Source organism: Apis florea, unplaced genomic scaffold (genome assembly GCF_048593485.1).
Source record: "Apis florea isolate Af1SG1 unplaced genomic scaffold, ASM4859348v1 contig_3195_pilon, whole genome shotgun sequence".
NCBI lineage: Eukaryota > Metazoa > Arthropoda > Insecta > Hymenoptera > Apidae > Apis > Apis florea.
In genome coordinates this window covers 123,994-140,826 of record NW_028256722.1, presented here as the reverse complement: position 1 = coordinate 140,826, position 16,833 = coordinate 123,994, and the positions used below count along the sequence as shown (strand labels likewise).

The 16,833-nt window shown below is 34.0% G+C and overlaps 1 protein-coding gene across 2 annotated transcripts in view; it reads left to right on the top strand.

The window, feature by feature from the left end:
• LOC100870761 (uncharacterized) overlaps positions 1–16,833 on the top strand; it is a 124,439-nt gene that overhangs the window by 89,100 nt on the left and 18,506 nt on the right. For both annotated transcript variants that reach the window (XM_012493099.3, XM_012493100.3), the window contains one exon: positions 3,511–3,550. The gene's annotated coding sequence lies outside the window, so the exon portion shown is untranslated. The remainder of the gene's footprint in view (positions 1–3,510; positions 3,551–16,833) is intronic.

The window sequence follows — 16,833 nt, the reverse complement described above, 5'->3', positions numbered from 1 at the left end:
GAATAACAAATTGAGAGCGCGAGGGGAGTAATTGTGAGAATAAGATGTTGACAAGATGTTTGCAAGATCGGGCAGAAGGTGGTCATTTTGAGGTGGTAGTAACCAGATATGGTCGGTTGAAAACGTAAAATTCATTATAATTATAATTCGAATACGAGATGGAACAGGATCTTGTCTTAGATCGGTGCTCGTCGTACGTTATTGTCTTGCGCGTACGTAATGTAAATAGATTTACGGGAATGAAATTATGAAACATAATATTTATACTTCCCAGATAATTGTTTATTCAAATTTTGTCGTTCGAGCTTGTGATTTTTGCAATTATATTGATTCGATCTTTAAATAAAAGGAATTCAGGCGGAATATTATTTAATTTAGACGATTTTATATTTTGCTGATAATTGATTTTTCAATGCATGTTTTATCTATACCTATTATTATTTCTTACGTAACATTGTTTGTATTTCTAGTATGAAAGATATACGTGGTATAGATAAATAAATGGCTAAATGAGGAATCGTAAAAAAAAAAAAAAAAAAAAAAAAAAAATAGAATATGGCGAGGATTTGAAAGCTACAAATCAGACACGAAACAAGATTCAAGAGGAGCTTCCTCTTGAAATCCAATGAGAAATCGCTTGTAAAAAAAAAAAAAAAAAAAGTCCCAATATTTTTACAAAATAATACGATCCATTCCTTTAGAAACACATTTCGAAAAGAGTATAATAATTTCAAATTTGACGACAATAGTGACATACTAAACTTTGCCATTTGACCAAAAGTTCACCGTAATCTAACAAGAAATGGAAGAAACAAATCGAGGTGTAAAAATGTTTAATGGAGAGAAACGTGGAAGGCCAAACACCTCTATTAGAACGAAAGATAAAAATCGATAAAAAAAACTCTTAAAATCCTAGGAAACTAGCTAATAAATCATATTCGTTTCATATTTCACGGAAACTTTTGTAACTTTCCAAAGACTAACTCGAAAGACATTTTTCTTTTTTTCTTTCCTTTTCCTTCTTTTTTCCCCCCCTTTTTCTTTCTTTCTTTCTTTCTTTCTTTCTTTTCTCCCTTTTTTTCTTTTTTTAATATTACACAGCGGATATTGCCACAGGTTTAGGCTCGCGTGTTTTCTCAACGAAACTTCTTAAGGTTGTCCAGCTTGTAACAGATAACGCGAAACGCTTTAAACGTCTCGAGTCGAGACAGATAACGCGAAACCCTTTGAATGCTCGACTCGCAATAAATAACACGGAACATACGAAAGAAACATCGGGCCAAATAGATAGCGGAAACGTTTCGTGCGTTTTAATAGACGGATAAATTCGCTTTGGAGGGATCGATAAGGCCGATCTCGCCGGCTGATTCGACAGTTATCCCTTCGAGCGAATTTGTCACCGACTCATCGCGTGGAAAAAAAAGAAAATTTGTCGGCAAAAAAAAAATGGCGGACACGGTTGGCCGATGGGAAGTCGGAAGGCATGAGAATGTGAAAGCGTGGCGTTTTAGAAGTATGCGATAGAAATTCTGATGCTGAAAGAAATGTTGCATTATCGATGAAGGAAAACTGGTTGCATTTATGTGCACCGGGATACCGGTATTTGGAATTTATGCTTTTTGCCGGGTTGCATTTTGCGAATTTTATTCCAGGAATATATCGAATTTTATCGCTGTAACGATTGGAATAACGATTTATCGCAGTTTTATCGTGGTGGAAAAAAGTGAATCTTATTAATGGCTAAGTTGTTCGAATATCGATTTGATATCGAACAGATTCATCGAATTAATTCGGGAAAGAAACTTTTATCAATTCGAAATATCAAGTTTTCTACTTTTCAACTATCCTTGAGATTGATCTTGAATTTGTATGGTGTGAAGCTCGAGCACGCTGATAGATGCATTGAAAAGTAATTACGTAGAAAATGAATTAGAATCGAAGTTGTTAGAACGAAGGAAATATTTGATTCTCGAAATAGTTGAAATGCAATATTAATTGTAGATGATAATTTTCTTTTGTAAAGCTGAAAAAGATAGTCGTAGAATTTCGATTTTAATGCGATACCCCCCCGTTTTCCTAACTCAATTAGATCGTAATAGAAGTGGTAAAATTAATATGTTACTCGATGTTACTACTTCTGTGCGATTCATTTACAGCTAACACAGGGAGACAGTCTTTATTCGTTTGTATCACCGTGCCGCGAGATCGGTTAAAATCGAATCGAACACGTATTTACGTGTCTCGTATCTGGCAAACATGCAGGCAAAAAGCACGGTTGTTACTCGGTAGGGTTGGCTGTATCCAATTAGCTTTCTCGTTCGACAGCATTCTCAAAACTGCCTCGGTTAATTAATTGCCGGACACCGGATATTCGCCATAATTCTGGTAGCAATTTGGAAATATATTAAGATGATGCTTCTTCTTTTTTTTTTCTTTTTGTTCTTTTGTCGGTTTTTTCTCTCACTCTTTTTAGCTTAGGAGAGTAGTTGATCGATTAATTGAACGTTGATCGATCTTTCGTAAGAAAGATTCCATGAGGTTGTGATTAAAATGATTATTAAAATTTAATTTATTTTTCTTTTATTTTCGATATTTTTAAAGATAATTTTTATTGGATTCTGATATCTGTAATATTCAGTTAATTTATTTTAATTTTTGAGAAGATACGTGGATGGAAATAATTTTCTTCGAAAAGAAATTATTAACAGTTTATTTAAAGGATATAAAAGAATTACATCTGCTATGGTTTTAATTCCAGCATTCTTAACCGAAAGATGAAAATTTAAAAAAAATTAGAAGGTAGCATTAACAAAAAAAAAAAAAATCATTTCATATAATACAGAAAGAAAGAATATCTTGATAAATTTTAATAAAGATAAAGAGAGAGATAATACGATTAAAAAAAAAAAAAGGAATTTTACCAGCCACGTTTCGTTCCGTTCTAGTGGGTACATTTCCTCTAATAAATACGAGAAAATATGTAGTATCGAGGATCGAGCCACGATTAGATCATTAGAAATCGTACTTTCAGTTCCTAGATTATCGTTTTTTTATTTTTTTTTTCGTTCGATTATTCTCCACCTTGAGACGCGAATTTGCGGTAAATCGGGATCGCGGAAGCATATCGACAGCTTGCGCTAATTGAATCATCGTGCAAAAAAAAAAAAAGAAAAAGAAGGCAATTGTTGCGTTGTATACGTGTTTCGATTGCGAAACGAGGAAGAGATTTGTTTGAGCCAAACGAATTATTATGTATCGCTCACGTTCGACTCACTTTCGGCTTAACTCGACTAACGTAACTCGATTTTTCAAAAAAGGATCGAAGGAGCGGAGTAACGTATGCGAAATTCGTACGAAATTATCGCGAAAGTTCAACGTTGAAATTTTTTTTTTTTTTTGCAACGAATCGTGACGAATAAATGGGGTAAATAATTTTGATAGGCGTTGAATATTTGTAATATTTTTACTAATTTTTACTAACGTAAAAAAAATCTTTTTTTTTTGTTTCAGACGAGCTGTATCGGAGCTGACTTGTTTTCCTGCCACTCGGGTATGTAACTTTACCTTCGTTTAAATTTGCAATTTGTTGAAAATAAGTAGAATGATTGATTAAATTTTAAAAGGGCGATAATAGTACGAATTTTCAAAAAGAAAAAAAGATTTTGAACATATTACGAAACTCTTTGGAGAATCGTGAGGATATTTTAAGAAAATTGACTTGTTCTAAACAGTTTTCATTTCCTGATTCTCAGACCTTTAATTAATATTATTTATGTCAAACTGACGTTTATTACGATAACCTATTAAAAAAATCTTATATCTCGCGCAACATCATGAAAACCATAGGTTAACCTAACAACTTATCGCGGGAATTGGTCGGAATTGTGCAACAACCGCAACACCGTTCAAAACAATAATTTTTTAGTTTTATCACTATTGCGGCAACATCTTATTAAAGATTCCATATCTCGTACGTATATCATGAACGCTCCATCGTAAATGTCCATGGTGTACTCTGTAAAAAATCTAACCTAACAATTTCTCTCGCGAAAATCGGTCGCAATTGTGAAATCGTAATTTTTTTCTAAAATGCATTATTATTGCGTCAATGAAAATTCATTCACAGTGCAGCCTACGCACGAATCCATCACAAGTTCTTGCAACAAGATCATTGAAATAATCATTCTTGAATTATCGTTAAGAAATCTCTCATGATTTCGCAGACACCGCAATTATTAATAGAAATAATAAAACCGCGTCGAAATTTTCCTTCTCAAAGTCCAATATATCGAAAACGTTCTCAACCAACATCTTAGATAGATCCTTGAATTCCCTCAAATCCATAATTTCATTAGTTTTGCCATAGTTTGCGAACGACGCAACAGCCTATTAAAAGCCTCGTATCTCGTACGTGTATCACCCATAGCTAGCATCCTATGGAACCTAACCTAACAATCTATCGCGGGAATCGGTCGCGATTGTGTAACAACGGTACACCGTTCTCGCGTTGGATCAAACAGCACGCATCAAAATGCCTTCCCAACCGGTAGGCGTACGCTTGTTCGTCTTCGAGGTGGCCTACCGCAAGCTTATTCAGTAGCTCCTCCGGAGTATCTGTTGCAAACTACCGGTGCAGCTGCGCGCTGGCTGCCTCTCCTATCCGATAGTACCGATATTTATACGTGTATCTAGGTGCTCGTGTACTTGCCAGTTGCTTCACGCGATACCGTGCTAGATTTACCAGCGTTCGACCTGCATACAGCCAAGAGTATTCAGCCACGTCTCTCGGCCAAGCCGCTAGTAAATACTGGTTTCACGAGCGTGCTCGTGCTCCTATATAACGTACATACAGACGTATATAATGTTAATACCTGTTGCTTGTCGGCAAACCGTGTATATACACCCACGAATCACGCGAGAGGGCGCGCGATTCGGATCGAGGCGATCTATTGCTCAATACGTTCGTTTGCGCAGCATTTTTGCGCATCGTCGCCATTATTTTTCCGTCACGTGACGTAATGGCGGATCCTTCGACAGGTATTAACCCTCGATGTCACTCGATGGGGCAGTTACGGATAAATATTAGAAAATTAGGATCGAATACGGGCGCGGGATGAATTTCAACGGTAATAACGTACAATATCCGTATCTGTGCGATCTATCCACAGCGAGTACTTCGGCTAATCTAATCTAACTTGAATGGAAACTAATATAGATTCTAAAAGTTTGTTTCTCTTTGGTTTGGTCTTGTTGAACGTGGAAAATAGAAAGGAAAGGAGGAAAGGGAGTTAAAATATACGTATACGTCGACCAAGAGAATTATTCGTCTAATAGTTGATTATGTATACAGGTATAGGGGCACATTTTCATAATGGAAAGATAGTTGTTCGATGTTTAATGTATCTTATCTGTATCTTCAACCACTAATTCGATTGGATCAGAAATGGCTTGGCCACGAGATCGCGAGAGTATAATATCTAGCCTTTCCAACAGCCGCCAGGGTCCCGTTCTCTTGCGAATCGTTGGAATACTAATTGATGACCGGGTCGAGCTAGTGGCACGTCCGTAGGGTTATCGATTAACGTGAGGTCTGCGATTGCCAGATCATTTGTTTAAATGGTATACCACGGTAATATAGAGTGCAAGTTTCCATGCGTTTTCTTTTTTTAATTTATTTATTAACTTGGAATGTAGAAACGTAAACATTAATTGATAGGGCAAAGAAAATATTAGATAGAATAATTTTAATTAAAGAAACTTATATATTCATAATTTTGACATTTTTTTTTTTTTATGACGCATTAATTTTCGCGCGAGATAATCGTCTCCTATCTGTAAATATAACTGCTTATATATGGAAATTAGAAATATCGAAGATTGATTAAGGTGACTAATAGATATTGATCAAAGTAATAGAGTTATAGTAAAGTTCCAAGCTGATTTGTTTCTCAAACTTGTCTCTATTTATTCCTCTGAACTGTTAACAAGCAGAATTTTAAAATTATCAAGATTTCTTAGATCTAAATCAGAAATTATTCAAACATGAATAATGAATTTACTTAACTAGTATTAGATTATTCAAGTTTAATTTTCCAATTACTCGGCTAATGCTATTATTTCCAACGACTTTCGTAAAATTTCTTAGAAGTTTCGATTCTCAATTATAAAAATTATTGAAATAAAAAAAATCTCTAAATTCATTCTTTAACATGATGCTAATAATATCAATAATAAAATTCATACTGTTTCAAATCATTCTTCGCTGCATACAAACAGAAAATTTTCAATTTTTTGCCTTCCTGGTTTTCAAAGCGATAAATTTAACAGCATTTAATCAATTGAAACCTTTATCATCACTCTGTCTTGTTAGATTCTTCAAGATCTTAAATCCAGTATATATATCAAAGATATTCTTTCCTTAGCTTAAGGTTTCATTCATTGATTGACACTTTATCTCTCGATCTATCGCTGCCAACGTGTAATCGGTATTTGTCTACCTATTAAGTGTAATGCAACAGGCAAACTAGGGCTTATCGTGATTTATCTATCTATTACCATTTTCTAATGCTGTCATTCGTGAATTCGATACGATAAAAATGAAATGATCGAAAGACATGGTTGGATTGAAACAACAATGATCCATCGCGAAAAGGCAAGAGGCTGAATGGTTGCACATAATGTGTTAATATATTATTTTCAGACACCGAGTATTTTATCGAAATATCGAAACGATACTTTACTAATCGGAAATCATGTTTGATTATCGTTATGAAGGATTTATTGAAAAACTTGGTGTCAGTTTTACACTTATTTATTTAATTTTTTTATTATTCACATCAACGTTTCGAGAACAAATTTCTCCAATTAGAATTCAACTTTGGTCAATCTAAAAAAATCAATTCTAAAATTCAAGTTGAGATTTCCAGAGTACTTACTTCTGTTACTGTAACATTAGGGCACCATAATTTCTTCAATTTTTCTTGTCTTAAGAATAAAGAATTATTTACGAAAAAAGAATCGTAATTTAAAAACCTGTTCTACTCGATAACAGTTTCTTCCCTTTTCTTGTTTTTTATCTGTAATGAATAAAAAATAATTTTGTTATCTAAAAGTTTATACAGATTCTACTTTATTTTCACGGTTCTCAAAAAATTGATCAACGATCAGATTTATCCGATTTGCAGAATTCAAACGAGCGATGTTTATAGAATTAATCGTGAATACGCAGCTGGGATCTCTTTGAATTAATGTCGATCCTCACGGTGCAGATATACACACAGCTACGTGTACACACGTATAATCTCACACCTCGGCACAGATCCACTTGCCTCGGATTGGATCATTATGCAATCGATCGTTCCGCGATTTCGAGCGGTTGTTCGTGGTCGCACGGTTGCTGTAACGTATCCACCAGATCTTTCTGAAACATTGTTTACGGGCCTCGTGATGAGAGGAATTCGATCCCTTTAGTAAATCAGTCAGTTTCTTTTTTTATTTATATCGAATTTTGAGCGAAATTTTATTTAAAAATACAAACGACAGATGGTATAATTTTAATTCAAGTATTGAAAATATAAATTGCCGTGATAATTACATAAATATCTTGAGAGGTTCTTTTCGAATAAAATAAATTGTCCACGTTCCTTGTTGCATCTTCAACGAATAATCATGTAAGATATAAATATCCTGCATCCAAGTGGAATTATTAAACTATCCCATTCCCTTCGATTCATTCGAAAATGAAAATTCTTCTTTTTGCCCCGTGTGCAACTCTTTTTTAAAACTCTTCCGGAGAAACAATGGAAAATCTTGGAAAAATCCCTTTTTTCCCAAATTCTCGTCTCCCTTCTCTGTAAAAAGGAAAAGAAAGCTCGTGGAACGAATGAAAGCGGGACGAGGAAGATTCATCGAGTGACAAATCGCCGGCTATCTCAGACCGCGTGTCGTTCAGCAAGGAACATCGGCCGACACGCTTCCATCCACGGCTTCCATACACGTGTCCCACAGATATTTAGTGAGCGCGGACAAAGGGGTCGCAAGGGAGAGGAGGGGATAAATGGCGCATACGGCGGCCACCGAAGCTCGAGCAATGACGTACGATCATTTATCCGGAGGACAGGATTTGCCGAGTACAGGCATAAGGGGGATGCTCGATAAAACCGCGTTATTTATCGCACTCCTGAAGCGCAACTCGTTAATTTCTTTTTTCTTCTTCTTCTTCTTCTTCTCCTTTTGTGCGCATGCGCTCGAGGAAAAACTGTTTCGCCGAGATGATTTATGGGATAGGACATTCGCGATCGTTTTGGGAACGCTTGTTGGAACTATCCGCTTGCTTTCTTTCTTGAACCGGTTAGAATTTCTATTATAGATTCCAAGTCGATCGAATCGTGTCTCGGCACCACATTGTAGGATGTATTATGTATGCAGTAGAATGTTTGATTATTGGAATTAATTATAAATCGAGAGGAATATTTTTAATTTGATATATAAGTAATATAAATTATTTATTTTGAGCTGGACTAAATATGTTTCTGTTAGAAATCCATAACTCACTCACATCATCTTGAATCTTTATCTCCTAAAATGAGTTACCATATCAATAGATTTTCAAAAAGATTCGCAAAATAATTTTCACGATTAATTTTTTATATTGAAAATTTTCGAGAATCATTTGTTATTAGTCACAATTTATCTATAAAAATCTTCGATCTCCTCTGAAAAAGATTCGAAAACATCATCCTCTCAACATCATCCCACACATTTATTATTTCTTCACGTGGCAACGCGCAGAACCAAATTCTCTTCTCATACGCCGTCATTTCCATATTCGTACGAGAAACTATTTTTCTCCATTCTCTCTCTTTCTCTCTCTCTCTCTCTTTCTTCCAAGGTGCGTATGCATCGTGAAGAGATTACCGCCATCTCGTTGTAGGCGTTTCACTCTGTGTAGACACGGCGCATCTGGGATCGGTGTCCCCTAACGGGACGAGATGCAAATTTCTGACAAAGCTCGAGGATAGATTCCTGTTCTTGCTTAGTTGTAACGACCTGGAGGGTGTTCCGTGGAAATCGGCTCGAATAACGTTCACTCCAGCCGCTCTTTTTCCCAAACCGTTCGAGAAATTTGTAATGTCAATGTTGTGGAGTGGAGTTTCCGGCGGTGATACGGGTATTGAATTGCGGAGGTTGGCGAGAAGGATGAGTGGGTTTCGAGTTTTTGCAGACGATGGAACGGGGACGATAAGAGAACCATGATGTGAATTTCTGAAGTTATGCGATTGAATTGGTTCCTGTGAGACGTAGTTTCCTTGAACGAGTAATCATTTATTTCTAGATAAATTCGACGTGTTATAAACCATCTTGGACTGTAATCGTGTATAATATAATTTGCATAAATTTCGAGGAATGAATTATAATTTAAAAGTCAAAAGAATTTAAAAAAAAATTCTAAAATTTAATTCTTAAAGATTTCCTGTCATTCAAAATGCAATTACAAAAAAAAAAATTAAAGAACATTTCTTTCCTTCTGCTCAAATCCAGAGAAAATTTCCTCTTCCAACAATCTGTCCCATAAATTCACCTTCACACACTCCAATTTAAATTTGTCCAAAGAAACGAAACCTCTTCGTCTTTTTAAGCGGAATTGAATGCAAAACAGTCACGTCGAAACTCGAACAGGCTTTGCACGCCTTTCTAGCTTCCGATAAATTTCGTGTTTCGCGTCTCGAATTTCACGACCACTCTCTCTCCACTTTTCTCTCTCTCTCTATCCACCGGCCATCAGTCGTGAACACGACGGCGCATAAACACTGGCAAAGGATTGAAACATCGCCTCTGAAAATGCGCAACGCGAGGATAAACGTTGCGGCCGTTTCGCCAAATCGTTCCATATCTGGCCGTTGTATGTTTGTAACGGGATTTCTCCACCTATTTTCCATGAAATTTCGCGATCCTCTCGCTGCATAATGCACCGCGTTAGATGAATCGGATCGATTGCGTTCCGCGGATAAATTAGAAGGAATGGTGGCAACCATAGATCGTGATTCGCGTTTTTGGTGCACGAGAAAACGTGTGGGAAAAGTGGACGCCGTTATTGGTCGATGTTGCCTCTTTTAGAGGTTATGGTACATGGCATAAGATTGTTCCATAAATTTTAGTCATTGGATAAAAGTTGGGATTAATATAATGTTATTAATATAATATAATAGGTATAGTGATATTTCTTCAAATTTTAATGATTCTCATGGATTCTTAAAATTATGATATGTTTCCTTCAAATCAAAATTATCAACAATCATCTCAGTTTCAATCCTCATTAATAACAAATTACTTAACATACTAAATTTGGAGTGTAAAAATAGTAAACAGAATTGAAAATATTTTAATTCGAAGATAATGAAAGTCTTAAATTTTTTACACAAGGTGTTAATAATTCGTGGAAAATCAATTTTAGAGGTTAATAAAACAAACAAATGTGATGTCAGTTAAAGATAGAGTGAGATATCATCTTTATTTCTCTGTTTTCAAATAAATTATTTAAAATAAAAATCATTTGAATAGCAATTTAAGTTTTTTGTGTTCAATGTATTTAAAAAAAATCGTGAGTAAATCATGATTTTAAGCCTTTCAACTGGTGCACACTTACGTCCACCTATTTTCCATGAAATTCACGTTATCCTGATATTCCCGATGCTGTAATGCATAATGCACCGTGTCAAATGACTGGGATAAATCACTGTAAGATAAATCAAATGTGATCGTCGATGAAAATCAGGATCACACGAAGCAGGAAAATTTTTTCCCCAGATCGAAATTCTAGAATGGAATGGACGGTGTAAAATTTGTGAAATAGGATTGTGAAATTGGGATCTTTTGCATATATCGGGTAAATGTTTCGAGAAACTAGAATAGAATGTAAATTATGTGTATATGTTCTATAAGAGAAAATAGAAAATTTAACGTTGGAAACGATTGTTTGATATTCTCGAGAACATAGCATTCATTAGGATTTCTACAATGTAGTGTTTTACAGTAATGGAAGTCAAATTTAAATTCAAGAACTTATGTATCTACTAAAGTACCTGAGTTATTCGTAGATTATAAACAAATTCTTTTCACCATTTTCTTTTAAAACTTTATATCTTACATGTATAGACAGTAAACAGTTTGAATTAAGAATTATAAGTTGTGAATTAAAGAAAATCCTTACATATATAATTAGTCTCATTTCTTGAATACAATTTTTAAACTAAATATCTTCTTTCGATCATCTTCTGATTTTCTTTTCAAGAAAAAAATAAATGTAGCCTTAAAATAAATAAAAACTACTTGATTACAAAGAAACAATCGAACAACAATCGAGTATTATATTAAATTTTAACCGAAAAATCAAATAAAAAAATATATAAACATATAAATATTATTCTTTCAACTGGATCTTTCCAAATCCAGTAACCAGTCACATGTGAGGAGATATTATTCGAGGGAAAAAAGAACTTGCATATCCAAAAGCAGTGCAGAAAACAGCAAACGACCGATTTATCCGAGTATAATCTGCATACGGCTAAGCAACGTGTCCGTCACGGTCGCATCCTGCATACCTATCGTATCTCTCGGGTCGGAGAGCCTGGTTTTTTCTTCGTTTTAATAGTATACAATGCCGCCGATTTCGTAAGTGTAGCGTGGCGATCGCGAAGTGTTCCAACATGTTTTACGCGCATGCGCCGCAGGAATTGGGCCGAGTATCCGTTTCCTCCCCGTGAAACGTTTTTATTATATTAATATTATTTGTATAATGTAGGGCGTGAATCAAAAAATTGTGTTGGATATGTTTTGGTTATTGAGTGTTTTGATTTAATTGATGCAATTTAGTGCAAATGGAGAATAAGAAACTAAGCTAATAATATTTAAACTTATTAATCAGTGATAGCCACCTTAGTAAAAAATAAATAAGAATAAAATTAGTAAGGAATAAATTTATCATATTATAGATATATTCGTATACCTGGAAATGATGATGGATTTCTAATTTCTTTCCTTTTCTATTTCTTGGTTATTGTAAGAACGTAACGTGAAAATCGTTGTTTGCTCGTAATGGAGTTCGAAACGATCGAGACGATCGAATGGTTAATAGAGCAACATGAATGTTGAGAGTTTAAGAAACCAGAAGCCAAGACTTCCTTTTTTTGCCGCTTGCCAGATTGCATAAGAGTAAATTGATGCATTATCGTATATTAGGAAAATATTTTTGTATTTTTAGAAATTTCTCTTATGATGTAATTTCTTTTTTTTCTTTTTTCTTTTTTTTTTTTTTTTGAAGAGATGATGTAATGTTAAGATTGATGGTTAGAAATCCAAGCATTGGCACTTTGTTGTATGTATGTATCTTATTGATCTATCTTACCAGAAATAGCTTCTGCTTCCTGGAAGTGTTTTTCAGTCTCATTCAATCTTTCGGTGCAATAGCATATTAATATATTCCTGGAACATCAGAGAAATAATTCCAGGGATTAAAACAGACGCAAAAGTTTACACAAAAATATTAATTCAGGTTTACTTATTAAATTATATATAAAATTTAAGTTAGCGTTAGATGAAGTAAGATGGAGATAGAGATGGCGCTGCAATAGAGTTATCTCCTTCTATTACTTCCATCTTTCTTCCTCTAATGTAAGTGCAAATTACTACAACAAAAAATGTTTTCTATTTAACATTTTTTTTTAATTTTTTTAAAATATATTTATATTGATGTGTAACATTTAACACATCTTTAATTAAACCTTTGAAAAATATTCATAAACTTATACTCCTATCTTAACAAAAATATTTCGAACATTATAATGCATTACACCATTTAATATTCAATACAATTTTTTACCAGTTTTAACAAATCTGTCTTCAGTTTTTTACCTCATACAGTAAAAAGAAGCTAGATCTCACGTTTCGATCTCATTAAACGCCAAACCATATTATCGGCTGTTAATAATGAGCAAGCTCATCGCTTTTTTCCCTGGCTCCTTGTCGTACAGAAGATTTTTCTTGCGACGTCGTCCCCAATTCATCGACCGCTTTACGACCATCTTGAATCAACCGAATTGTCCCGTTTAAATTCAATTGCCTCGATCTTGCCTGCGAAGACTACCTTATCCTGGCCAATTATCCATTTTTGGTTAGTCTTCCTTTGACGATCCATCCTTCCTGCTTTTACTTATAAGACACTGTTCGACAAAAAATAATCGTTTTTTTGTAATTGATATAAATGTATTACTATAAACAATCTGTCCTTTCTTCCATTTGTCGCGATATCGTGTTTTATGTTATCTCTCTGTCAACTCGAGTCACCCGATAAACATAAAAATCGTAGGGAAAGGTAAAATTATAAAATCGAATGAATTAACGATGAATTGTAATCTTTATTTTTTTTAATAATATCTTTTAAAATTTATATTTGTTGTTTGATATTATATATAGAGGGTGGGATAACTCGCAATTGGGATGATTTATCTCGAGAATGATAAGTGGAAAAAGAGAAAATAATTTGAAAAATGTAAGAGAGTTTATTTTTGCACAAGTTTATATTTTTATGAGTTTTATTTTAACACCCATGAATCAAATGTAAATACATTTTCTTCTTTTAAAAGGAATTATATATTTCTTTTATAGGTTCATTATATTTTTATCAATAGAGTAGTTAGAAAATAGAAGAAAATTTAACAAATAATTCAATTCTTTCGATCAAATACTTTTTCCTCTGGATTCAAGTCAAAAAATCGAAACGATTCGACTCGATGAGGAACAAAAAGCTTCGTTTCTCCTTCCTTTTAAACGAGAAGCAAAACGAGGCGAGTAACTCAGTTCGCGAAAGCTGGATTGATATTTCGTCTGGACGCAGTTACGTTTAAAGCCGCTTCACCCTGCGGACGACGTGTCCAATTGTTAAGTGGCAAGTGGGTTAAGGGGTCTGCGGCTTAATTGCCACCAGTTTTATCATTTTTTTAATTGAGGGAACCGGAGTTCCTTTAATTACACACGTGCACCGAGAAAGCTATCCCGCGTTATGTACTTCTCTTTGTGTCCTTTTTTCTTCTTCCATTTTCTCTTTAGTCTCGTTGATTGATGGATAGAAGAATTTCGAGGAATTATTTTCTTCTCATTCTTCCTCTTATTCCTTCGTTTCGATCGTTCGATAATTTTCGAGTATTGTTAAACGATAATTGCTATAAAAAATAGAATATTCTTTTGAAAAACAGTTAAATCTTAGTTTCGATAAATATTAGCCACCAAATACAAAATTGGCTACAATATCTTTTTATTCGAAGAACTGAAGACTTGAAATTTTAAAATCGAAAAGTTACTTTTATTTATTAAAAAAAAAAAAAAAAAAAAATAGAAAAGTACAAGAACACGTAATCGCTTGCGAGAAAGATAACGAAGAATGGGACACCTAGCGACAACGAATCGAACTATCATCAAATCTCACATTCATCGAAGAACACAGCCTAACCAACTCATCTTCACAGAAGATCATTCGACGAGAATTCGAAGATAGAAACTCTATCGTCGCAGAAGAGAAAAAAAATTCTTCGCAACAATGACGAACAATCGAAGCAGAAAGCATACCTCGCAAAGAAAGAACCTAAGAAACGAAGAAGAGAAGAGATGAAAGGCGAGAGGAAGCAGTCGAAGCAGTGCAATTAGTAATTACCGACCATGGGTTGAAATTACGTCTGTGAAGAATCGAAATACGAAGAATTCGAAGCGAAAAAGGAAGAAGCTTAATGTTCATGAATCAAGCTACGAGGAAACTTTTCTGTCTTCTACGCGTCACGGTCCATGTCGGTCAAGGTGACAACGATCGATCCAAATTTTATTCCGAGCCCACCTTTTTCCCCTTCTTTTTCTGTCGAATCAGACCGGCACATCCGGTTACGAATATGCGTTTTTTGCAAGATTTTTTTTTTTTTTTTTTGGGAAGAAGTAAGTAGGTAGATGGACGATCGAGATTGAAATACTGTCACATTTAATGGCGGATTAATTAGCTCGGTTGCTCGATCATTAAAATAAGTGGTCTCCGAATTTTTTGCAGGGAGGGTAGTTATAGAGAGTTCTCTCCTTCGATTTTATATTTATTGCGCTTCTTAAAAGTATTTGTCGCGGGATAAATTAATATATTGTGCAGGCAATTTTAGAGAGTTATTTTTAATTCTAAGAATTTAAATGCTTCTGTTACAAGTGATGCAGGATAAGTTTTATAAAAAGATGATTCGTACAAAGATTGCATAAGATGTCTTTTGATAATTTATAGATAGGATAGATAGCAGAGTTACTACTATTCTTCTGATTCGATTCGTTATATTCGTTAAAAGATAAATGCATGTTAAAAAGGTAAGAATTGATAAAGGTATCAAATTTTATCGACACTTAGTTTCAATTTAAAAAATTCAACGACATGAAAATATTTTTTAACAATCCCCTTGTTAAGATGAATAAATAAATTTTATTAATTCCGGTTTGTAAATAATTCATTAAATTATTGAAAATGTTTGAAATAAAATGTTTAACATGTAAAATTTTTATCGTTATATCTCATTCATAATTTTAGCTTCTATAAATATATTATATAGATCAGGCAATAATCGAACAAGGAAACTTCGAATCCGGATCTCTCTCGACTCTCGTAAAACGATCGCTTCGATTAAATTACTCGATCTGCCATTTAATTTTTTCTTTTCCTTTAAGTGTCACAATCGTAATAGCTATCTTTAAACCGATAAAATATTTAACGAGATCGTAACACTATCGCTATTATCATCTTGGATGTATGTTTTATTCGCCTCGATAAAATAAATCATCTGACACGTTCGAGAATCGAGATACGATTTCGAAAGGTTGTAACACAACTTCTTTTTTTACAGATCATTTTTATCCTCTTGGTAATAAAAAACGAAAAAGCAAGCATTTTCTATTTAATCAATGCTTTACAATATGTATGTATATATATATTATGAATAGTCATTTGTAACAGGGAGAGAGAAAAAAAAAAAAAGAAAAGGAAAAATGAAAGTGGATTTTCGTTTCAAATTGTGTTAAGGACGAGTTACACTTTAATCTATCCAAGATCTATCGAGACTGTAATTAAGATGAAAGAAAATGTAACGTTTCGATTGCTAACGAGAATTAATCGATCTTTAAATGTTAATCAGAGTTCGAATGTTGCAATTTTTCGCAACACTGCATGTATACCGATGCAGTTATACTATAATTACGGTATATTGAATGTATCATTAGATATTTGAGTTAATAATTGTTCAAAATTAATCGAAATCGCGTTTAAACGATGAAAGATAGATGTTTCTATTCCGATAGATTGATTTTCTTGTTTCTCTGTATGTAAGAAACGATAATTAAAATATTCAGTCGGAGTGAAAAATTTCAACCTTTTAAGGCCACTTCTTTGAGCGAGTATCACATCAACCGTGACACTCGTTTCTTTTTTTCTTTTTCTTTTTTTTTTTTTACCCTATCCACACTCTGTCCAACATCAACGCGACCTTCGTTTTTCTTCCTTTCACCATTCTTTCTATCCATCATCCTTCTTTCTGCAATTTATTCTCGTGCAACATAATCTACCGCATTTCTTTATTAATTTTCATTTCGTTTGCATTTATTAAGTTGTAAAGGGAATAAATGATATCATTATACGAAACGAGTAAGTTGCATAACGAACTTGTATCTAACCTTACATATTTTATTTCCTGAATGCGACCTTTTGTTCGTTGGTACAGGTGATAGAAAACGTGATGGATAAAATATTCGAATAACAAACTAATACCA